Raw genomic sequence first — 24,550 nt, 5'->3', positions numbered from 1 at the left:
GACCAAAACAGTGAAAATACCCCAAAAGTGGCCCCATTTGGGAAACTACACCACTGAAGGAATCTATCTATGGTTATAGTGAGCATTTAGACCCCACAGGTCTTTTTCAGAATTTATTAGAATTAGGCCTCATTTACACGAATGTAATATACGTCCGTGCGATGCGCGTGCTTTTCACGCGGGTCGCACGGACCTATACAAGTCTATGGGGGCATGAAGACAGTCCGTGAGTTTTGCTCAGCGTGAGTGCGCTGAAAAAAACTCACGACATGTTCTAAATATTTGCGTATTTCGCGCATCACGCACCCATTGAAGTCAATGGGTGCGTGAAAACCACGAAGGTCGCACGGAAGCACTTCCGTGCGAACTGCGTGATTCGCGCAAGAGCTGTCAAACTCTGAATGTAAACAGAAAAGCACCACGTGCTTTTCTGTTTACAAACATCCAAACGGAGTGTCTTAGAGATGAGCGAACCGAACTTCGCCGGGTTCGGCCAAACTCGTTTTGACCGAACCCGGCAAAAAAAAATTCCGGTACGCGACGTCAGGAGACAGTCACTGTCCAGGGTGCTGAAAGAGTTAAACTGGTTCAGCACCCTGGACAGTGACTTCCGATCACAATATACATGAACGTGTAAAAAAAAAAAAGAAGTTCTGACTTACCGATAACTCCCGGCTTCTTCCTCCAGTCTGACCTCCCGGGATGACAATTCAGTCCAAGTGACAGCTGCAGCCAATCACAGGCCAAGCACAGGCTGCAGCCAATCACAGGCTGCAGCGGTCACATGGACTGCCGCGTCATCCAGGGAGGTGGGGCCGGATGTCAAGAGAGGGACGCGTCACCAAGGCAACGGCCGGGAGACCGGACTGGAGGAAGCAGGAAGTTCTTGGTAAGTATGAACGTCTTTTTTTTTATTCACAGGTTGGTGTATATTGTGATCGGAATTCACTGTCGAGGGTGCTGAAAGAGTTACTGCCGATCAGTTAACTCTTTCAGCACCCTGGACAGTGACTGACGTCGACTAGCCTCATCTCTATGATGGCGGCTGCGCGAAAATCACGCAGCCGCGCATCATACACTGATCACACATGGAGCTGTCAAGTGACTTTTGCGCACGCAAAACGCTGCGTTTATTTGCGTGCGCAAAATGCACACGCTCGTGTAAATGAGGCCTTAGGCCGTGAAAATGAATATCAACATTATTCCCACTAAAATGTTGCATTTTTTAATTTTCACAAAGAATAAAGGAGGAAAAAGCACCCCAACATTTGTAAAGCAATTTCTCCCGAGTACGGCTATACCCCACATGTGGTCATAAATGTTTTTTTTTATTAGAAATTAATTAACCCTTTCTGGACGGATCCATTTTTTGCATTTTCCAACAGCCATAACTTTATTATTTTTCCCATCAATAAAGTGGTGTGTGGACTCATTTCTTGCGAGACCTACTGTAGTTTTTATTGGTATCATTTTTTGTTACGTACAACTTTTTTAGCACCTTTTCTAAAAAATTTTTTTACAGCTGAGGTGACTAAAAAAAGCTATTTTGGCCTTTTTAATTATTTATTATTTACGGCGTTCACCGTGTGAGTTAAATAATGGTATATTGCAACAGTTCGGACTTTTACGGACGCAGCGATACCAATTTTGTGTCCTTTTTTAATTTTTTACATTGCTTTAGTGAAAAAATTGGGAAAAGGGTTTTCTTTTGGACTTTAAATATTTATTGAATTTTTTTCACTAATAACTTTATTTCCTTTTTTTTTTTCTACACATTTTATTAGTCCCCCTAGGGGACCTGAACCAGCGATCATTAAATTGCTGGTACAATACACTGCAATACTAATTTATTGCAGTATAGCAGTATATTGTCATTTTTACAAGCTCCTGTAACAGCGCGATTGCTGTTCCTGTCCATTACTCCTGGGTGTCAGCTCTAATACACAGCTGACACCTGCAACGTATGGCGCGGGCTCATCGTGTTGTGAGCCCGCTCCAGACATCCCCCCACGCACACCACGACATACTATTAAGTCGTGGTGCATGAAGGGGTTAATGCGCAAGGTGTGGTGCGGGGTGAAAATTAAAATTTTCCACTGATATGCCATTTGAGTGCACAATATGTTGTGCCCAGTTTGTGCCACTGAAGACAAATACCTCATAAAATATTAATTGGGTTCTTCCGGGTATGGCGGTGCCAGATCTGTGGAGGTAAACTGCTGTTTAGGTATGCTGTAGGGCTCAGAAGGGAGGGAGCGCCATTTGGCTTTTGGAGCACAGATTTAGCTTGGTAGTTGTGTTTGGTGTTTTGCTGGCATTTTAGTTTATAATGTGGGGGCAAATATAAGCTGTGCGGGGTACATCAGGGTATAATAAGAGGGTATAATAATGGGGTAAATAAATAATAATCCGCAGATATGTGGCCAGCGTCACACTGATAAATGCTGCCCAATCCTATCCGCTTTTGGACACTCTGCACATTTTGCATCGCCATATTCCAAGAACCAGAACTTCTTTATTTTTTCTCCACTGGATTTGTGCGAGGGCTTATTTGTTGCGGGACAATCTGTAGTTTTCATTTGTATCATTTTGGGGTACATGCGTTTTTTTTAATCACTTTTTATTCAATTTTTTGGCAAGCAAGGTGACTAGAGATGAGCGAACCGGGACAACCGAACCCGGTTTCTGTCCGAACATCGCAAAAAGTTCGGTTCGCAGCGAATCCGAACTTCACCGGGTTCGGCCGAACACGTTTTGACCGAACCCGGGCGGGCAGAAAAAACATTACAAAAATATTATACTAATCGGCAGCCACTTGTCTCTATCAATCACTGATAGAGAAAAGAGGCTGCTGATTAAAAATAAAATAAAAAGCATTTCATACGTACCCGGTCGTTGTCTTGGTGATGAGTCCCTCTTCTTCCTCCAGTCCGACCTTCTTTCCTGACGCGGCAGCCTGTGATTGGCTGCAGAGGCCTCTGCAGCCTGTGATTGGCTGCAGAGGCCGCGGCAGCCTGTGATTGGCTGCAGCGACCGCGGCAGCCTGTGATTGGCTGCAGCGGCTGCGGCAGCCTGTGATTGGCAGCAGCGGCCGCGGCAGCCTGTGATTGGCGGGAGTTTGGCGTGAGTACGAATGGCTTTGGTGCTGTGCACCCATTTCTCTCCTTCTCAGCATTTAAATCAGGGGTCTCAAGCACGCGGCCCGCGGGCCGCATGCGGCCCCTGGGGCTGTCATCTGCGGCCCGCGGGACACAGAGCCGCTAGTATCGGCTCTGCTCCGAGACTCTGGAATTCCCTGACATCGTTGTCCACATACGAACAGCGATGTCTGGGGCTTCCCCAGAGCCGGAGTCCCGGGCAGAGCGCTAGTACAGGCTCTGCTCCGGGAATCTTTGGAATTCCCTGACATCGCTGCCCATATATGGACAGTGTGTCAGGGTCTTCCCCAGAGCGGAGGCCGGGCAGAGCGCTAGTATCGGCTCTGCCCGGGACGCTGCGGAATTCCCTGACATCACTGTTCACATATGAACAGCGATGTCTGGGGCTTCCCCAGAGCCGGAGTCCCAGGCAGAGCGCTAGTAGGCTCTTCCTGGAACTTCAGCTGGGCTCCTGACATGCCTGGGACTCCTTCTCTGGGGAAGCCCCTGACATCATTGTTGATGTATGGACAGCGATGTCAGAGGCTTTCCCAGAGTCCCGGAGCAGAGCCGATAATAGCGCTCTGCCCGGGACTCCGCTCTGGGGAAGACCCTGACACACTGTCCATATATGGGCAGCGATGTCAGGGAATTCCACAGAGTCCCGGAGCAGAGCCTGTACTAGCGCTCTGCCCGGAACTCCGGCTCTGGGGAAGCCCCAGACATCGCTGTTCATATGTGGGCAGCGATGTCAGGGAATTCCACAGAGTCCCGGAGCAGAGCCTGTACTAGCGCTCTGCCCGGGACTCCGCTCTGGGGAAGACCCTGACCCAATGTCCATATATGGGCAGCGATGTCAGGGAATTCCACAGAGTCCCGGAGCAGAGCCTGTACTAGCGCTCTGCCCGGGACTCCGGCTCTGGGGAAGCCCCAGACATCGCTGTTCGTATGTGGACAACGATGTCAGGGAATTCCGCGTGCTTGAGACCTCTGGTGTATATGTACATGTTTCAATACTGCGTTAGCCACAAGGTCATGAATTTCTCATGACCCACCTTTAAACATGAACCTAACTTCTGTATGTTTTCTGAAGAGAGATATATATATATATATTTTTTGGCCTGTGATTGGCTGCAGCGGCCGCGGCAGCCTGTGATCGGCTGCAGCGGCAGCCTGTTATCGGCTGCAGCGGCCGCGGCAGCCTGTGAGTCTGCAGAGGCCGCGGCAGCCTGTGATTGGCTGCAGAGGCGGTCACGTGACGTGCGTGACCGCCACTACAGCCTGTGATTGGCTGCAGCGGCGACATGGATGAAACGTCATCGCTGGAGGCCGGACAGGAGGAATGTAAGTATGAACGTATTTATATATTTTTTTTATTACATTAAAATTGTATTTTCCGTGCGCCGAGCATGGTACTGTCAAGGTTGCTGAAAGAGTTAGTGCAGCCCATTAACTCTTTCAGCACCCTGGACAGTACCATGCTCGGTGCACGGAAATTACAGGTTCGGTCAGAACTAGTTCGGCGAACCAGCCGAACCAAACTTTTCATAAGTTCGCTTATCTCTAAAGTTGACCAAGAACCAGCAATTCTGATAATGTTTTTTTATTCTTTCTTTTTACGGCGTTCACCCTGTGCTATAAATGACAATTTTCCTTTATGCTGCATATCGATACGATTACGGCGATACCATATGTATATCGTTTTTTTTTTACGTTTTGCAGCGTTTGCGTGATAAAATCACTTTTTTATAAAATAATTTCTTTTTTGTCACCATATTCTGAGAGCCATAACTTTTTTTTTTCAGTCAAAAAGCTGTGTAAGGGCTTATTTTTTGTGGGACGGGTTGTAGTTTTTATTGGTACTATATTGGCGCACATGTGTCTTTTTGATCACTTTTTATTGTATATTTTGGGAGGGGTGGTCACCAAAAAAGTGTGATTCTGCCATTGTTTATTACTTATTTTTTTGCGGTATTCACCGTGCGGGAAAAATAACATTATAGTTTTATACTTGGGGTCGTTACGAAAGCAGTTCTTGTTTATGTAACGTATAACTTTTATTTTTAAGCTTTTATAAAACATTTTTATGATCTTGTTTTTACTTGTCCCACTAGGGGACATTTAGACTTGCAGCTCTGATCGCTGCTGGAATACATTACATTACCTACGTAATGTAATGTGTTCTAACTGTCATTGTGACGTGACAGTCACTCTGATAGGAAGCCTATGAGAAGCAGCCTGCGGCTGGTCCTCATAGGCTTCTATACATGGCAGCCCGGAAGCCATTGTCTGGCGTCCGGTTGCCATGGGTACCATCGCCAGACCCTGTGATTTCACGTGGGGGCTGCTGATCTCCGCTAAACTCCTTAAATACGGCGATCGCAATCAACCGCCGCATCGAAGGGGTTAACTGCCGAAATCAGCGGTGATGGGCTGCTGATCGGCAACAGGGAATGCAGGGAAGAAACCCTGCACAGTTAACCTCTGCTGCGGTGTAGCGCCGCTCGGCGGTTAACTGTCAAAGTACAGATGTAACTGCACGTAAAGGTGCGTGAATTTACTGCTCACCTTGACGTGCAGTTACGTCAAGGTGCGGGAAGGGGTTAACTATTTTTTATTTATTTTGTTTAGTCTCCCTAGGACCCAGCCATTTTTTGGATTTACGTTTTCATTTTTTTCTTCCCCGCCTTTAAAAAGCTACAACTTTTTTTTATTTTTTTGGCATTATAACTATATGAGGGCTTGTTTTTTGAAGGACAAGTTTAGTTTTTAACAGTACCATTTGTTGTACCAAAACAATTCTTTGTGGGGTGGAATAGGAAAAAAACTGTGATTCTTCAATCTTTTGAGGGGTTTTGTTTTTACGGCTTTCACCATATGGTAAAAATGGCATGTTAACTTTATTCTACCAGTCAATACGATTACGGCAATACGTAACTTTTATAGTTTTTTTTTATTTCCTACTTCTACAAGGAAGAAACTTACTGTTAAAAATTAAATTTGTGTTGTGTCACCACATTCTCAGAGCCATAACTTTTTTTATTTTTCGATCGATTGAGCAGTATGGGCTTATTTTTTGTGGGACGAGCTGTCATTTCTATTGGTACCATTTTGGGCTACATGAAACTTTTTGATCACTTTTTATAAAAAATTTTGTGGGATATGAAATGACCAAAAAACAGCGATTCTATCGTTTTTATTTTTTTTATTTTTACAGCATTCACCATGCACATTAAACAATGCTTTAGTGTAATAGTTCAGACTTTTACAGATGTAGAGATACCAATTTTGTATTTTTTTATTTATTTTTTTACATTACTTCAGAGGAAAAATGGGAAAAGGGTTTGTTTTTTTTTTTGTTTTTTTAAACTCGTTTTATTAAAAGTAACTGTCAGAGTCAAACCATCACATACATCAGGAGAACATTATACATTCAATAGTACATATGTCAGAAGAATCAATATATACAAAGGGATTACTCGCAGGTATCCATCATAATAACCCGTGGTTCGCAGACCACACACACATAATACAGGATTCTCAATTCAATCCAACCCGACTTTTATTACATTACATCATGAGAATAGGAATACTCCCACATTTCAATATTCTATCACAACGCCCCAATCCTCTTGTACATCATACCCTGAAGCACCTGGACGTGTCATCCTCCCTAGTCTTTTACCCTCTCCCACCCCCAGCTTGTGCCAGAGCAGCTGTTAGCCCTTGGACTGTACAATGAGTGAGACTCGATGAGCACCAACCATCCCAGATCAGATCAAATTTAGCTGGCTTTCCCCGGTGTTTATACACTATTTTCTCAAATGGAAGCATGTCATTGACCATTTTACGCCATTGCGCTACTGTCGGGGTCCTATCCGCCATCCATCTCATGGCCACCGCCTTTCTTGCCATAAACAGTGTTTCTCTGAGAAATATCCTCTCATATATTGACCATTGCTCCTCATTTAGCAGTCCCAGTAAACACACCTCCGGCCTGCAAGTTATCGTCCTCCCCATCACTGCCGTTAATAATGCAACCACCTCCTCCCAAAAGCGAAGAATCCGATGACAACCCCACATTAGGTGTATAAAGTCTGCCCTCATCTCTCCACACCTATGACATTGTGAGGTCGCCATTCTTCCCATACGATGTAACTTTACGGGCGTTAAATAACATTGGTGGATGATGAACAGTTGCACTAGTTTATTATTTGCAGCTGGTGAAACCAGCAGATGGGAGCCCTGCGCCTCCCTCCAGTCCTCTGCTGTGAGTTGTGGAATTAATGCACGCCACCTATCCTCCACCCCCAGGGGCTCCATTCGCATTTTAGCCTCCATTAGATAAGAATAAATTTGGGAAACAACACCCCTTGTAAACGGCATGCTCAGCCTCACCACCAAGTCACAGCTAGAGTATGTCACGGAGTTCAATGGGAATTGTGCTAATAGAGCATGATGAAGCTGTATGCAATATAATTCATCCCCTGTCGGTATATTGAATGCTGCCCGAATCTCACTCACCGTCATTACCGACCCTTCTTCCGTTAGCAGTTGTGATATAGCAACTACCTCTCTAGATGACCAGTAACGTTTCCCCACCAACCCATGCAGATGGGAAAAGCTCGGATTATCCCACAGCGGGCTCTCCGCCACCACCCCCACACATCCCAGTAGATCTTTAGCCTGTTGCCAGACTCGTCTCGCCAGCTTATGTAAGGGTAACAGGGAGCGGTGTCTGAAATCATGCGGCTCCAGTATCGGCCATAAAATTTTTAAGCCCAGTACCCGGGCTAGATGATTCTCAGCATTAGTCTTTAGGGGGGGGAAGACCCAAGAGATCAAGTACCTGAGCTGCCCCGCCAAGTAATATAGAAAAACATCCGGTAACGCAGCCCCAGCCTCATCTTTAGGTCTTTGTAGAATCGACAGCTTGAGTTTAGATCTCCCCCCCCCCCACACAAACGGCGCGAACAACGAGTTTATTATTTTAAAGAACCTTTTAGGCACCAACACATCCATGTGCTCCGGCACATACAAGAACTTTGGCAATACTATAATTTTTAATAGATTGACGCGTCCTGCTACTGACAAAGGCAGGCCTTTCCACACCTGTATTTTGTCCCTTAGATACGTGACCAAGGGTGCTACATTTAACCCATACGATCTAGAGCTATCTCTAGCAATATTAATCCCCAGGTACTTGAACTCTGATCTTACTGGCAGTCCGCTAAATAGGGTGCCCCATCCACAATTATCCTGTCTCAAAGGCATCAGATACGATTTAGACCAATTAATTAGTAACCCTGAGTATCTTCCAGAATCGTTAATGAGGGAAATAGCCCTGGGGAGGGTGGCATTGGGGTTCGCCATGAACAACGCCATATCGTCCGCATATAATCCTATCCGGTCCTCTCTGTCTCCTATTCTAATTCCCATATATGCAGGATCCTTCCTGATGTTAAGAGCCAGTGGTTCAATGGCCAAAGCGAAGAGAAGTGACGAAAGTGGGCACCCCTGCCTCGTGCCCCTATGGAGGCCAAAGGAAGGGGACAGGGCCCCATTCACCAACACCTGCGCTCGTGGAGATTTATATAACAAGGAAACCCAATTAATAAATCTCTCCCCAAACCCAAATCTTCGCAGCACTGCCAGCAGATAAGGCCATTCTACCGAGTCAAATGCCTTTGCCGCGTCCAGAGATGCCACCGCCCAGTCCTGCTGCTCCTCCCATCCAATCTGTGTCACCACCTGTACCCGCCTGATATTTTCTGAGGTGGACTTGCCAGGTATAAAGCCGCACTGGTCTGAATGGATGATCTCTTTTATCACTCTGCAGAGCCTGCTAGCTAACATCTTAGTCAAGATTTTGTAATCCACTGTCAGCAGCGAGATCGGTCTATATGAACCACATTCTTCTGGTTTTTTGTCTGGCTTCAGCAACACAATTATGGTGGCGTCACACATGGATTCCGGAAGAGCGGAATTCCGATAGCTGTGTTCAAACAGGGCCAGCAATTGGGGGGCCAGCAGCTCTCCATATTGTAAATATACCTCCAGAGGAATACCATCCGGCCCTGAAGCCTTCCCCTTGGCCAATGAAGCCATTCCCTCCAAAATCTCATCTAACGTAAATGGAGCCTCAAGCGATGCCACCCCCTCCGCTGTCAATGTAGGAAACGATATTCCATCCAAGTAGCTCTCCATCTCCTCCATCCTATAATCAACTTTTGATGCATACAGCTGATCATAAAACTGTGTAAATTGCTCGAGAATCTCTCCCGGCGAGGTGTAGATCTCATCTCCAGGCCCCGCTATGCCCATCACCGGGGGGGATCTAGAACTGTTCCGTACCATATGTGCCAGAATTTTACCCGATTGGTTGCCCAATTCAAAATGGGATTGTTTGCTAAAGAATAAGCTACGCGATGTCTTATCCCTCAGGATCTGTAGATACTGTCTACCCAAATCCAGCCATGCATTCCGGTTAGCTGGTGTGGGATCCTGAACAAATGCCCCTTCCGCCTGTGAACATTGATATGCTATGTCCTCCTCCTGCATGGCGGATGCTCGTTTTACATAGGATATGGAGGATCGGAGACACCCCCTTAAATAGGCCTTGAGGGTATCCCACACCAGTGACAGATTCTCCATCTGAGCATGCGCTTCTATAAATATTGATAACTGTTCCGGTATGCGATCATTCTGTTGGATGAGCTGAAGCCAAAACGGGTGTATTTTACCCATCCCACTTCTGCCTACCTGTGGCCTTTTTAATGTCAATAAGATCGGTCTATGATCCGAGATCCCCCTCGGTAAATGATCCACTGATTCTATCTCCTGGAAAACCGCATGTGATCCAAATATATAATCAATTCTGGACAGCGCGTTGTACTGCGAGGTGTGACATGTAAATTCTCTGATCCCTTCATGTGTCACCCTCCACAAGTCTATCCATCCCATTTCCTTTACCAACATGCTCAACTGAGTGGGCCTCTACTCCCATTCCCCTGCAGTCTATCCATACCTGGGTCCATAACCAAGTTGAGATCCCCCATCATGATCACTCGAACCCCCGGGTGTGCTGCCACAAATCGGACGGCTTCCTGAATTACTGCCAATGAGGCTGGTGGAGGATTATACACCCCCAGGATCACATATGGGCAGTCATCTAGAACCGCATGTAAAAAAATGTACCGCCCCTCCGGGTCTACATTGGATTGTAGCAATTTCCAACGAAGCTCTGCATGTACTAAGATGGCCACCCCTCTGGAGTACGAAGTGTGCGAAGCGTGTCCCGCCCACTGTACCCAGGGCTTATTCAGATTCGACACAGTGTCCGGTGTCATGTGTGTTTCTTGTAGACACGTTATATGTGGACGCTGTCCCCGCACAGTAGCAAATATCATATGCCTCTTTTCAGGAGACCCCATTCCCCGGACATTCCAGGACATTAACCGTAATCCTGCCATTTCATACTGTTAACACACATTGGAGCACCACTGCCCTGGAGCCTATCCCCCAACCCCTGAGTAACAATTATCCCAGTCCCGTATGCATTACCCTCCATGACTCGTAGGTATGCAATATCAAAGCCGTGTTCTGCGGTAAGGTGAGTTGACTCAATATCCTTCATAACACCTTCAAAAACAAACATTGCTCAACAGGAGCTAACCTTTGTAGCCTATACTCTAGGGGGTAGTTTCTACAGCTAGCGTGCTTCTGCCGTAAATACACTATCTGTATAAGTGTAGCACACCCCCGAGCCAGCATCCCCAGGCACTTATAAAGACATTTTAATACCTGACGTATAATATCGGTCCCCCATACCTTCAATTTAGAACATATAAGGATGTTACTATGGGGCTTAAACTGCCCACCTTATAACATGGGCCTCATGCCCCCCATAACAAGTTGCAGATAATATGGTACATCATCACATCATTATCTTAGAAGGATACTTTCAGCTGGAACGTCTGTACTATAAGCAATATGGGGTATCCATGAGTTCCATATGTCGGACACAACTTCCATCCTGCACAGCCACAGCACTCATCTTCGGGGAGATTGCCTATGCTTTCTCGTAATCCATTCTTCCGCCTCAGTTGGATTCGTAAAGAATATGGCTCTGTCTCCATCCACAACCCGCAATCTAGCCGGATATGCCATCGAATAAGGAATCTGCAGGTCCCGTAGTCGTCGCTTGATAGGGACATAAGACGCCCTCTGTCTCTGCAAATCAGGAGAAAAATCCGGATATATGGACACAGAAGCATTTCCAAAGCGGATCCCTCCGGCCTTCCGAGCTTCCAGCAGAACCGTATCCCAATCTTTGCAGTTCAGCATCCGAGCAAGCAGAGGTCTTGGGGGAGCACCCGGAGGCGGTAATCGTGCTGGGACCCTGTGCGCCCTTTCTACCGCATACGCCAGCGAGAATGATGCATCTGGGAAGGGCTCCTTCAGCCATTTCTCCACAAACTCTCCCGATCTCTGCCCCTCTGCCCTCTCCGGCAGCCCCACAATGCGGAAATTATTACGGCGCGATCTATTTTCCAGATCGTCGGCTTTCTGGCGCCACAAATCCACTTTACGGTGCAGATCTTGTATAGCCGCAGGCATATTAGCAGTGAGATCTTCCAAGGCCGAAATCCTGCCCTCCGTCTCCGTCACTCTTTCCCGCACATTCTGCAGGTCTTGCCTCAATAGGCCCACGTCCACTCTCACCTCATCTATCTTAGCCGTGAGTGTCGTATGTGTCTCAAGGATGGCTGTCAGCAGCTTATCCGATGCCTCCTGCAACGTGAGTCCCGCATCCTGTTCCGAGGGAGCTGATGTGGATGTCCCTGCCATTGCCGCGGCCTGCCCAGCAGAGCACCCGCCGGCGCCATCTTGGATCACCACGCGGGCATAGGATTTCAGTTTTTCCGCCGCGTCCATCGCTTTAGGCGGGCTCATCTTTTTTTTGGAAGATGTCCTTCCCTTCCGACGTAGCTGGTAAGGAATTTTGGCAACTTTCACGGATTACAGTACCGTCAGGAGGATATAATGCAGGATGCCGGCCCGGAGCTATCGCCACACACGTCCTCTCACATCAGCAGCTGGCCACGCCCCAGTTTTTTTTTTTTTTAACTGTTAATTTTGTTTTTTACAATAACAAAAACGTTATTTAAGTTTTTTTTTACACATTTTATTAGTCTCTCTAGGGAACTTAAACCAGTGATCATTAGTTTGCTGGTACAATACACAGCAATACTAATGTATTGCAGTGTATTGTCATTATTATAGGCTCCTGTTAAGCCGTGCCAGAGACACGGCTTAACAGGAGATGAAGTAAGCCAGACCTGGGGGCCTTCATTAGGCCCCTGGGCTGCCATGACAAGCATTGGTGCCCCCGATAACTTTGTGGGGGGGGGGGGGAAGAGCTGTCAGAGGCGGGCACCCCACTGTTTGTAATGTCTTAGATGCTGCGATTGTGCTTGATCGCAGCATCTAAGGGGTTAAACAGCCAGGAACAGTGAGATTGCTGTTCTTGGCTGTTACTCCCGGGTGTCAGCTGTGTTTTACTGCTGCGTACAGAGCGGGCTCAGAGGGTGAGCCCTCTCCGAACATTACCTCCCCCACCACGACGCAATAGTACGTCGTTGCACGGGAAGGGGTTAAGGAGGCCTTCAGATGGCCATGACAACCATCGGCACTCTGTGATCGCATCGCAGGTGGGCAACAGTCTGTCGGAGGGGGCCGCCCCCTCTTTCTAACAGCTTAGTTGCCGCAGTCACGGCATCTAAGTGGTTAAACATTCCAAATAAGAGTTATGTCTAAACCTGGCCATTGCAATGAGATGTGGGGTTTATGTTACAGCTGACACCCACTGAGTATGGAGCGGGCTCAGCCCGTGGTTGCTGTCACGTATAGTTACATCACATGCCAAGGGGTTAAGGTCTGATGCAACTTGTCTTTCAATATCCATGACCCCCCCACCCCAAGCTTCACTCGGGGAGGGGTGTCACAAACTGAAAAATAATTTTGCGTTACTCTTTGCAAAATGCAGAATATGACCAACTGTTCAATTGTCTTTCACTGTGAGAGTTATCACTCTATGGACATCTATGCTGTCACAGTCACAGGGTATGTGGACCCACTAGGCCACTCCGCCGTAGCGTAGAGGCAGCTGACTAGGTCTTAGTCTATACGAAAGTCTACAACAGTTCGTAACACTCGGGTACCTGAGCTAGTCCAGACAGTGGCTGTGGCTTCAGCACGGATGGAGGTCGGTGCAGCAGGTTGCGCCAGATGTGGCGGGCAGTACAAGACGTGGCAGAAGACACTTGGACGTGGCAGAAGAAACTTGAACGTGGCAGAAGACACTGGACGTGGCGGAAGAAACTGAACGTGGCAAACAACAGCAGGACACGACTCCAACACTAGTAGGCACAGGAACAACTAAGGGACTATTTTCGGGACAGACTTGGGATAAACTAACAACGCTCAGGCAAGGATCAGAAGGGCTGGGGCCTTCTTATAGACCAGGAAATCATGATGGTTGATGATGATGATTTTCATGTGCGTGCGCTGGCCCTTTAAGAGCGGGCACGAGCGCGCGCGCGCACACTACGGTACACATTGTACCGGAGTGGAAGTGAGCGCTAGCATCTCCTAGGAAGGAGATGCGGACCAGTGCTCACAGATCCATGGCTGCGGGCGTCGGGAGGTGAGTGAACCCGACGGCGTGCGGCCATGGACGCTACATATGCTATTGGATTTTCTAAAACAGGATGGATGCCACTCTTGTGAGAATTCTACTAGGGAACCCATGAGGTTTAACTGTTATGTTATTTACAGATTTAAAAATAAAAATGCTTATTATATGGAATAATGTAGTACAAATTGTATCTGACTTGGCTAAAACAATGCTGACATGAGTTACTCATACAGAAAATTAATTGAAATAACTTGCTAGGATGCAGTTATGGTTGAATGGAATGCTTTAAAAATGCTAACAACCTTAACTACAACCCCAAAGCAAAGATCTATCTGTAATATGATTTTAGCACTCCCTTAAGATTCCATGCTTCGTGAAGAAATGTTTACAAATCTGCAGAAAAGCCGTAAAGGACTTGGCACAATGCACATTTAGATATTTAGAACAGAAACATTGCTGTGAGATAGCAGAAGGACACTTACATTAGATTCCTGGGTATAATTATTCATTGTATATACCTTGTTATTCTTCTTAAACACTTACTGATATTAGTGTAACCTTAATTTTATTAGTGTAACCTTAATTTTATGAATAAGACATAAAAACAGATGTATTTAATGAGTAGACACAAGACTCAAAGGCAGAGCATTCATAACTACTGAGACAATGCCATCTGTGTCTGTTATAGAAGGAATAAAATAATTCATAGGTTAAAACGATTTAACGAATATTTACTTTACCAATTATCTAATAATAGTAACTGGAATTCTTCTTAAATGTTGGTGCAAATGTGGAGCAAAAGTCAGTAGGTATTCGATAAAAATTGAAACAATGGCAAACAGTAGGTAAACATTATTATCATAATGTGAGTGTTCTAAGGGCCTGTTCACATCAGCGTCACCCTTCTGTTTATAGGTTCTGCTAGACCTTACCGTCGGAGGAACCCATCAACAGAAAGGCAAACGGAAACCATAGATTCCGTTTGCACTTATCGTTGCCTCGCGTTCGCGTTGCGGGTGAGCTGATGTGATGACAGAGGGAGCTCCCTCCCTCTGTCAAACACATTAGATGCTGCGGTCGCTATTGACAGCGGCATCTAAAGGGTTAAATTGCAGGAATCGGAGAGCTTTACGATTCCGGCAGTTGCGGTCAGAGCCTGGCTGTGTATAAGAGCCATTTTCCTGCTGCTGACTACTGCCACTGTACCCACGAGATCAAAGTGATGGATCACGAACTACTACCTGCTTGTGACGGATATATCCGTCACTGGTAGTCAAGGGGTTAAAGGGTTTCTCACACTAAACATGTATACTACATGCTTGATAAAGTCTCATACAAGCCGAAAAGTCGCACACTGGAATAGAACCACAGGTGATTTATCCTCACCCTTGGGTGCTGCCTACCTTCTTTCTTCTACTAACTCCTTTAAATGGACGTTAACTTTTCAAACAACTTATGCAAATCTAATAGTATACCTGATAAAAAAAACAACTTTGTCATTTACTTACTGTTAAAATTTAGTTGTTATATCCATGCAAATTTTGTGTGAATTTACTGTCACTAAGTGTCTCCCTTCCTGTTATCTGCTGTCCATCCCCTGTTGTCTAGCAAAATCCGTCCCTGGTAACAGAATAGATTTGACAGATTGCAGAAAATGGAGGTGTGTCTCTTCACTGCCTGTCCATACAATTCTATGGAGATGGGAGGGTTGAGCAGGAGAAGAGAGCAAAGAGAGTGAGTAAGTCAGACACAGACTGCCCATACAAGTCCATAGAGAGGGAAGGGAGAGCAGGAGTTGAGTCAAAGAGACACTGCAGCTGCCTCGTAAGTTGTTTGTCACCCCAGTGCTGGATTCTCGGCTACACTGTCCTCTATGCTGATGCAGCATCTATATATGCTGACAGAGCAGGATGTTATATTCCTTGTGTGCAGTGTATAGACGACATGATAGCCGTTAGGCTATGAACACTAGCTCAGAGAAAACTAAGAATTAGAGATAGAGTCCGCAGAGGTGAAAACTGCTCAAAAATACAAGTCATATAATGGCCAGAATTTGTTTTATTCTTTATGTACACACATATGACAGCTTATTTTGTAAAGTTCCATGAAAAGCTGGGTACACTTTAAGGCTGAATTCCCACACAGTGTTTACACAAGTTTAAGTGGCGTTTTTCTGTGTTTTTTCTTGCTCTAAAAGGCTGCAGCCAGTCTATAGCAAAATATGAGACAGCCCCTACACACACAATGTTTTGTTTTGTAGTGTTTGTGTAGAGTTTTTTGGGTCAGTGGTGTTTTTTTTTGTAAAATACATAATTCCCAAGGTATGCCATTTTATCTGCCATTTTTGCCATAGGCTTCTCTAACTTCTCTAATGTCAAAAAAAAAGTATGTCCAAAATTACATGAAATAAAAAAAATGCCACTAAAAACATGTGTAAAAAAAATGCATTGAAAAACTCTTTATGCATTATGTTTCTACAGGCAGTGGCGTAGCTATAGGGGTCGCAGCGGTCGCAACTGCCCCCTCACCACAGTAGCACAGTAGTGCTACAATGATTCCTCTGCATTGCTGGGTCCCTGCTGGGGTACAAAAGAGACCCAGCAATGTATTTTAAAGCATTGGTGGCAGCTCGGCGGTGAAACAGTCATTGCACCGAGGGGGAAGACTCTTGCCCGCCCACTGTGCTGTCCAGCCAATCAGCTGGCTTCTAGCTGTTTCCCTCTTCCTCCTGGCCTGTGCAGAGGGAAAGGAATGGCTACAGGAAGAAAATCGTGTGCTGCTGCTACTCCCTGGAATCCTGACTCCTGCTGCTCTCTGACCCCACACCCGATGTATGGAAGTAACTGCTAGTAATGCAGCTATTAACCCCTTCACTGTGTATGTCTGTCATGCTGAGCAGTCACACTTCAGGGTTGACTGTTTAGCATAACAGACAAAGTATATCTATCCATCCATCTCTATCTCTCCCGAGCCCCGAAGCCAGGGGGGCCCACAGCCCCCCGCACCACGTCAATAAAAAGTTACTATAATAACTCGGGCCGCAGGCCCCTGTTACTATAGTAACAGACTGTACTTACCTTCCTGGTTCCGGATCGCAGCGGAGGTCCTGACGTCAAGCGCTGTGCGCAGCGCATGACGTCACAGCGCTATGCGCCGCGCACAGCATCGAGACGACAGAACTACCGCCACGGCTGAAGAGGAAGGTAAGATTAGTAGCCCTGACTGGCGGGGTCCGACTCCCGGGACCCGCCAATCAGCTATTTTGAAGGGGTCGCAGCACTCGTACGAGAGCTGCTCTCCTTCATTCCGGTCACTTCATTCCGTTCACACTGTGAATCGGTGTTGGCGATTCACAGTGTGAGCGAGTAGTGAAATGAAGGGGAAGTAGCTCTCGTACGAGCGCTGCGGCCCCTTCAAAACAGCTGATTGGCGGGTCCCAGGAGACGGACACTGGACACATCAGCTATTGATGGCCTACCCTAAGGATAGGCCATCAATGTTTAGGGACTGGACAACCTCTTTAAGCCTACGATGTAGCAGGCTTAGGGGGCCCATGAGACAGGATCACAGATTGTGTGATCCTGTCTGCTGGGCCCTGTATCTAAGCCAATCACATGGTAGAGGTAGATACATGCCCTGTGGGTGATCCTGTCTGATGGGCCCTGTATATAAGCCTACCACACTGTAGGTTTAGATACAGGGCCCCAGCACACAGTAATCTTATACTGTATAAGATTACAGTCTGCTGGACCCTGTATCTAAGCCTACCTTGTGATAGGCTCAGATACAGGGTCCCACAGACAGTATCACACATGGGCCCTGTATCTAAGCCTAACACATGTGTTACTAATCGTTTTTTTTGTGTGTTTTCTTACAGGTTCGGTCGTTGGACTACGTCGGATTCCAGGACTACTTCGATGACGGCTTTTTTTTTTTATTATTATCAATAAAATGGTTAATGAGGGTTGTGTGGGTTTTTTTTTATTTCAATAAAATATTTTTTCTATGTCTTTGTGTTTTTTTTAAACTATATTACTACCGCCTCAGTAATGGCCACTGGCTGATTGACAGCATCCATTGCTAAGGCGGGGCTTAGTGTTAGCCGGTGCAGCGGCTAACACTAACCCCCTTTATTACCCCGGTACCCACCTCCACCAGGATTGCTGGGAAGAGCCGGGTACCATCCAGTACTTGACCATCTGTAGTGACGGTCGGCCACTGGGGTGGCCGCAGGCTGGTATTATCAGGAGGGGAAAGGCCAAAAACAGTGGCCCTTCCCACCCTGGTAATTCTAGGCTGCTGCTGCTTTATTGTATCTGGCTGGTTATGAAAAATGTGGGAGACCCCACGTCATTTAAAAAAAATAGAATAAAAAATAATTGGAAAGAACGATGTGGGGTCCCCCCCAATTTTCATAACCAGCCAGATACAACACAGCAGCAGCAGGCAGCATTACCAGGGTGGGAAGGGCCACTGTTTTTGGCCTTCCCCAGCCTAATACTACCAGCCTGCGGCCACACTGGTGCCTGACCGTCACTACAGATGGTCGGGTACTGGTTCGTACCCGGCTCTTCCCAGTACCCCTGGTGGCGGTGGGTACCGGGGTAATGGGGTTAGTGTTGGCCTCTGCACCGGCTAACATTAAGCCCCGCCTTAGTAATGGAGGTTGTCAATCAGCCAGCGGCCATTACTAAGGCGGTGATAATAAAGTTTAAAAAGATACAAGCACATAGAAAAAATATTTTATTGAAATAAAAAAACACAACCCCCGTTAACCATTTTATTGAGAATAAAAAAACGCCGTCATTGAAGTAGTCCTCGAATCTGACGTAGTCCAACAACCGAACCTGTAAAAAAACACAAACACACAAAAATAATCAGTAACACATAAAGAAGCACAATTATTATTCTTACCTTTCCTGGGTCCAGCGCTGGAGCCGCAATGTCAGCGAGCTGGGCCCTATATCTAATCCTATCATGTGTGATACTGTCTGCTGGGCCACTGTATCTAATCCTATCATGTGTGATACTGCCTTCTGAGCCACTGTATCTAATCCAATCATGTGTGATACTGTCTGCTCAGCCACTGTATCTAATCCTATCATGTGTGATACTGTCTGCTGAGCCACTGTATCTAATCCTATCATGTGTGATACTGTCTGCTGAGCCACTGTATATAATCCTATCATGTGTGATACTGTCTGCTGAGCCACTGTATCTAATCCTATCCATAGTTTATAGGGTTGTAGTGCTATAGATATGCTATGCTGTCTCCTATACACACATACAATTTTTTTGGGGGGACACATATGTATTGGGGCTATTTCCCCTGACATTTTAAGTCCTTAGTGACGCCCCCGGCTGCTAGTGCTGCATTGTTGGGTCACTTAGGAGACCCAGCGATGCAGCTGAAAGCTGCGGACTGTCGGCCATGAGATTTTTGCGGGGGGGGGGGGGCCCAATAAGAACTTTTGCATCGGGGCCCATGAGCCTTTAGCTACGCCCCTGTCTACAGGCGTTTTAAAACGATGAAAATAAAGTGTTTGTGAAGGTGGTCTAATAGAAGATAATATATGGATATTAGATATATAAAACATATTGAATTACTTCAGTATACATTTTAAATACCAGTGTATTCAATAGGTTCTTCAAACATGTAGAAATAAAAAATGAAAAAAATTACAAAAGAAAATCATGTTTAATTCAATGCAGATTTCAAACGAATTTGAGCGAACAAGAATATTTAATGCTCAAACAGTAAATTAAAGTATCAGAAATCTGGACACTATTTAATGCCGTCAATATATGCTGATTTTTTTTTTTTTTTTTTTTGTGCAGATGCAGCATGCCATAAAAAATATCTGAAGGAGAGTAACAAAATCTATATTCATTGATCTAGTCTAATGTGACAGTATTGCATTTCAATGGTTTGTGGACAAATCTATTAATTTATCTTAACAGGTTAATTTAGTGCCATGTATTTGTTAAAGGCCAGGTAATTAAGCCTCTAAATGACACCCGTCATCACTAAAGATGTTAACTAGTCGAAAATAAAACCGTCAAGGATGTTACCTCTCCCTAGTTCATTGATGTGTGTAGTAGCCGCTTCTGCATCCCCTTTGGCATTTGCCATGTCAATGGGTGGTCTGTTTAGCAGTGTTTCTTGGTCCAGCATGGCTTACATGACAATATTGGTATTATTGTTCCTGACTCTGAAACCTAAAATGTTGCACAAATGTCATGTAAATGTTGCAAAATAAACAAAATGTATCTGCAATGTTTATTTGACATGAAAAATAGTTGCATGTACTCCAGAAATTATCAAAAAAGGGTGGCCAGGCGGTTTAAAAAATTTGGTGGCACAATATGTATCTCCATATTTTTGGACTGTGCCACTCTTTATAAATGTATCCCATTGTACCCCATTGCAGCTCAAATTGCTATGGAAAATATATAAAACTAGAAAAAGTACCCGGCGCTGCCCGGGTATAACGTAACGTTCTGTCTGTTTGTGTGTTCATTGGAATTGTTCCAAGGGTGCCCAGGAGGCTAATCCATGAGCTCTTATTTTCTTGGTTTATGGGGAAATTGCTAGGAGCCCTATATACTCTGAAAGTTACACACTGTTTATTTAAATTTTAACTTCCTAAATACGTTATAGCTAAACAGGTAGGAAATGGAGTCATAAGACTGTGACAGAGCCTGTTGATTAACAACATTGGCAGTTGTATTACCAGTTGCCATAGACTACGGTTGGACCATAATTGAAAACAGCATAATGCAAGAGAGCACACTCATTAGAACACTGAATATGATGATGTGCTCTATCAGTGTGCTTTCTGGCCTGGGTTCGGGCAGGAGTCTCTGCGATTCTGAGAGTCACCTGCCTGATCTGTTGCTAAGAAAGCCCGAGTTTGCTGAGCAGCTCGAGCAGCAGTATGACTGTAATGTTAACAATTACCTCAAGGCTGCTGGAGTCTGCCAGGAGACAGTGTGCACGTAAACCGCAAGCCCAAATCTGCAACCACTCTGATTGACAGCGCCTAAAGCTACTCTGAAGTGTTTACCAGAGATGACCAAAAGATGGGATGGTCTTTGCTGCTCAGAACCCAGGTTGTCTTAGCAGATTGCAGTCTGGGACGAGAGGTGCAGTGCAGGCAAACTTGAGCTGGAAACCAGACAGCCAGAGGGTAACTGAAAGTTCAAAACAGAAGGCAAGTGGATATCAGGAGTAGCAAAAGGTCAAAACCGTCCGGGAGCAGATAATCAAAAATGGTAAGCAGAGAATAAACGGGAGAAAAGCCAAGGTCAGTGTGCACGAGATGCAGAATCAGAAGTGCAGGTGATGTCAGAAGCTTGATCAGAAACCAAAGGAGGAAATTCACAAGCAAAGGACAGGTGGAAAAGATAGGCATAAATACAACCCCACAGCTGATTGGCAGACAGACAGGGAAAAGAGATAGGCTCGAGGCAAAGGAAGAACCACCCAGAAGCTAGAGAAGTCGTCATAGCAAACTTAAGGGAGCAGGTGTTTTTCTAACAATGACTCATTTGATCAGCTTGCCGTTGTGCAAGAGGAGTCTCTGCAGCTAGTAATTACTCCTGGCCATCAGTAATCTGATTGGTTTCTCTGGGTAACCACTCCCCTGTACCTTCCCATCTAGGATTATCTTGTAAAGTGCACTATCTGCTACTGCCAGATAAAAACAATGTCTGTATTCGCTTTTATAGTATTGGATCGTGATCATGTGATAATGGCTGATAACAGAGAACAACAGCAAGGTCGGGACCTTTATGAAAATCTTCCTGAACACCTGATGTACCTATGTGCCAAATTTGGGGTCAAATAGTTCAGTTGTTTGGATGCCTATAGAGGACGACAAACAGACATTCGCTATAATGGCTGATAACCGAGAACAATGTCAAGGTTGGGATATTTACGAAAATCTTCGGACAACCGGTGTACCCATGTGCTAAATTTGGGGTCAAATGGTGCCTATAGAGGACAGACAAACAGACATTCACTTTTCTAATATAGAATAGGAGAATTACCCGGCTTGGCTTCACACAGGTCCACTTGTTTGTGTGTGTGTGTGTGTGTGTGTGTGTGTGTGTGCGTGTGTGTGTTGTTAATAACGTAATTTCCTACTGATATGAAGCCAACATATCCAATAAAGTCCAAGTGCAGGGCATGACTGGTCTGAAAGGGGTTCAATTTATGAGAATGCTGAAATCCACAGGCTTGCTTCTGTTGAGAGATTTCAGCAGCTCGGGCAGCAGCCATGCGCATTGCCACAGGAGTCTTTTGTCTAAGTGCAGGGTTCCTTTTTGGAGGCATGACTGGTATGAAACGGTTTCAATTTATGAGAAAGCTCAAATCCAGTATAGGTGCGGTTCGTTTACGGGGAGTAACACATCGAGTAAAGAAAAATGACTTGGTTGTTATGAAAACCTGGTCTAAAACGGTGTGTATGTGAGTGAGGCAAAGAATGAAGGACCTGCGAGTTTCTATTGGCTAATACGGGTCATGTGATATGGAGGAAGGTCCTTGTTGTGGAAGCCACTGGTGTAATATGTGCTTTTGTGAATATGCCAAGAACGGTAGCTCCTAAAGAGCTGAATCCCATTCTAAAATCTTCTGAAAAACTTGATTTACTTATGTGCTAAACTTGGCGCAGATTGGTCCTGTCGTTTGGCCGTGCATAAAGAACATGCAACAGACAACAGAAATTCATTTATATATATATATATATATATATATATATACAGTATATATATATATATATATATATATATATATATATATATATACAGTGAAGGAAATAAGTATTTGATCCCTTGCTGATTTTGTAAGTTTGCCCACTGTCAAAGACATGAACAGTCTAGAATTTTTAGGCTAGGTTAATTTTACCAGTGAGGGATAGATTATCTAAAAAAATAAACAGGAAATCACATAGTCAAAATTATATATATTTATTTGCATTGTGCACAGAGAAATAAGTATTTGATCCCTTTGGCAAACAAGACTTAATACTTGGTGGCAAAACCCTTGTTGGCAAGCACAGCAGTCAGACGTTTTTTGTAGTTGATGATGAGGTTTGCACACATGTTAGATGGAATTTTGGCCCACTCCTCTTTGCAGATCATCTGTAAATCATTAAGACTTCGAGGCTGTCGCTTGGCAACTCGAATCTTCAGCTCCCTCCATAAGTTTTCGATGGGATTAAGGTCTGGAGACTGGCTAGGCCACTCCATGACCTTAATGTGCTTATTTTTGAGCCACTCCTTTGTTGCCTTGGCTGTATGTTTCGGGTCATTGTTGTGCTGGAAGACCCAGCCACGAGCCATTTTTAATGTCCTGGTGGAGGGAAGGAGGTTGTCACTCAGGATTTGACGGTACATGGCTCCATCCATTCTCCCATTGATGCGGTGAAGTAGTCCTGTGCCCTTAACAGAGAAACACCCCCAAAACATAATGTTTCCACCTCCATATTTGACAGTGGGGACGGCGTTCTTTGGGTCATAGGCAGCATTTCTCTTCCTCCAAACACGGCAAGTTGAGTTAATGCCAAAGAGCTAAATTTTAGTCTCATCTGACCACAGCACCTTCTCCCAATCACTCTCCGAATCATCCAGATGTTCATTTGCAAACTTCAGACGGGCCTGTACATGTGCCTTCTTGAGCAGGGGGACCTTGCGCGCACTGCAGGATTTTAATCCATTACGGCGTAATGTGTTACCAATGGTTTTCTTGGTGACTGTGGTCCCAGCTGCCTTGAGATCATTAACAAGTTCCCCCCGTGTAGTTTTCGGCTGAGCTCTCACCTTCCTCAGGATCAAGGATACCCCACGAGGTGAGATTTTGCATGGAGCCCCAGATCGATGTCGATTGACAGTCATTTTGTATGTCTTCCATTTTCTTACTATTGCACCAACAGTTGTCTCCTTCTCACCCAGCGTCTTACTTATGGTTTTGTAGCCCATTCCAGCCTTGTGCAGGTCTATGATCTTGTCCCTGACATCCTTAGAAAGCTCTTTGGTCTTGCCCATGTTGTAGAGGTTAGAGTCAGACTGATTAATTGAGTCTGTGGACAGGAGTCTTTTATACAAGTGACCATTTAAGACAGCTGTCTTTAATGCAGGCACCAAGTTGATTTGGAGCATGTAACTGGTCTGGAGGAGGCTGATCTCTTAATGGTTGGTAGGGGATCAAATACTTATTTCTCTGTGCACAATGCAAATAAATATCTATAATTTTGACTATGTGATTTTCTGTTTTTTTTTAAAAATATAATCTATCTCTCACTGGTAAAATTAACCTAGCCTAAAAATTCTAGACTGTTCATGACTTTGACAGTGGGCAAACTTACCAAATCAGCAAGGGATCAAATACTTATTTCCTTCCCTGTATATATGAGAGAGAGGAGAGAAATAAAAATGTATTTGTCTAAAACTGCCAATTCTGGTCCTTGGACTAGTTGCCATATTCTACTGCAGACTTAAGAAATAGAAGAACTCTGGTTACACTTGTGATACCAGCACTTTTTGTAGAATGGAAAGTGACAATGCTAGCCTAACTGCCAGCATGTGTCTATTGTTAAAGTGTACCTCCCGTGATGCACTTAAAAACCTATTAGGATACTGTATGTAAAATGCATTTGGAAAGTCTTCAGACCCTTCCAAGTTTTCCTCCATCATTCAGCACTCAATACCC

The 24,550-nt window shown here is 45.2% G+C and overlaps 1 protein-coding gene across 2 annotated transcripts in view; it reads left to right on the top strand.

Moving 5' to 3' along the window:
* The window catches only part of ARHGAP24 (Rho GTPase activating protein 24), a 923,793-nt gene that overhangs the window by 137,917 nt on the left and 761,326 nt on the right, over positions 1-24,550 (top strand). The window lies entirely within an intron of this gene.

Source organism: Rhinoderma darwinii, chromosome 1 (genome assembly GCF_050947455.1).
Source record: "Rhinoderma darwinii isolate aRhiDar2 chromosome 1, aRhiDar2.hap1, whole genome shotgun sequence".
NCBI lineage: Eukaryota > Metazoa > Chordata > Amphibia > Anura > Rhinodermatidae > Rhinoderma > Rhinoderma darwinii.
The sequence above is the reverse complement of the archived record's forward strand: the minus strand, read 5'-3'. Positions and strand labels throughout refer to the sequence as shown.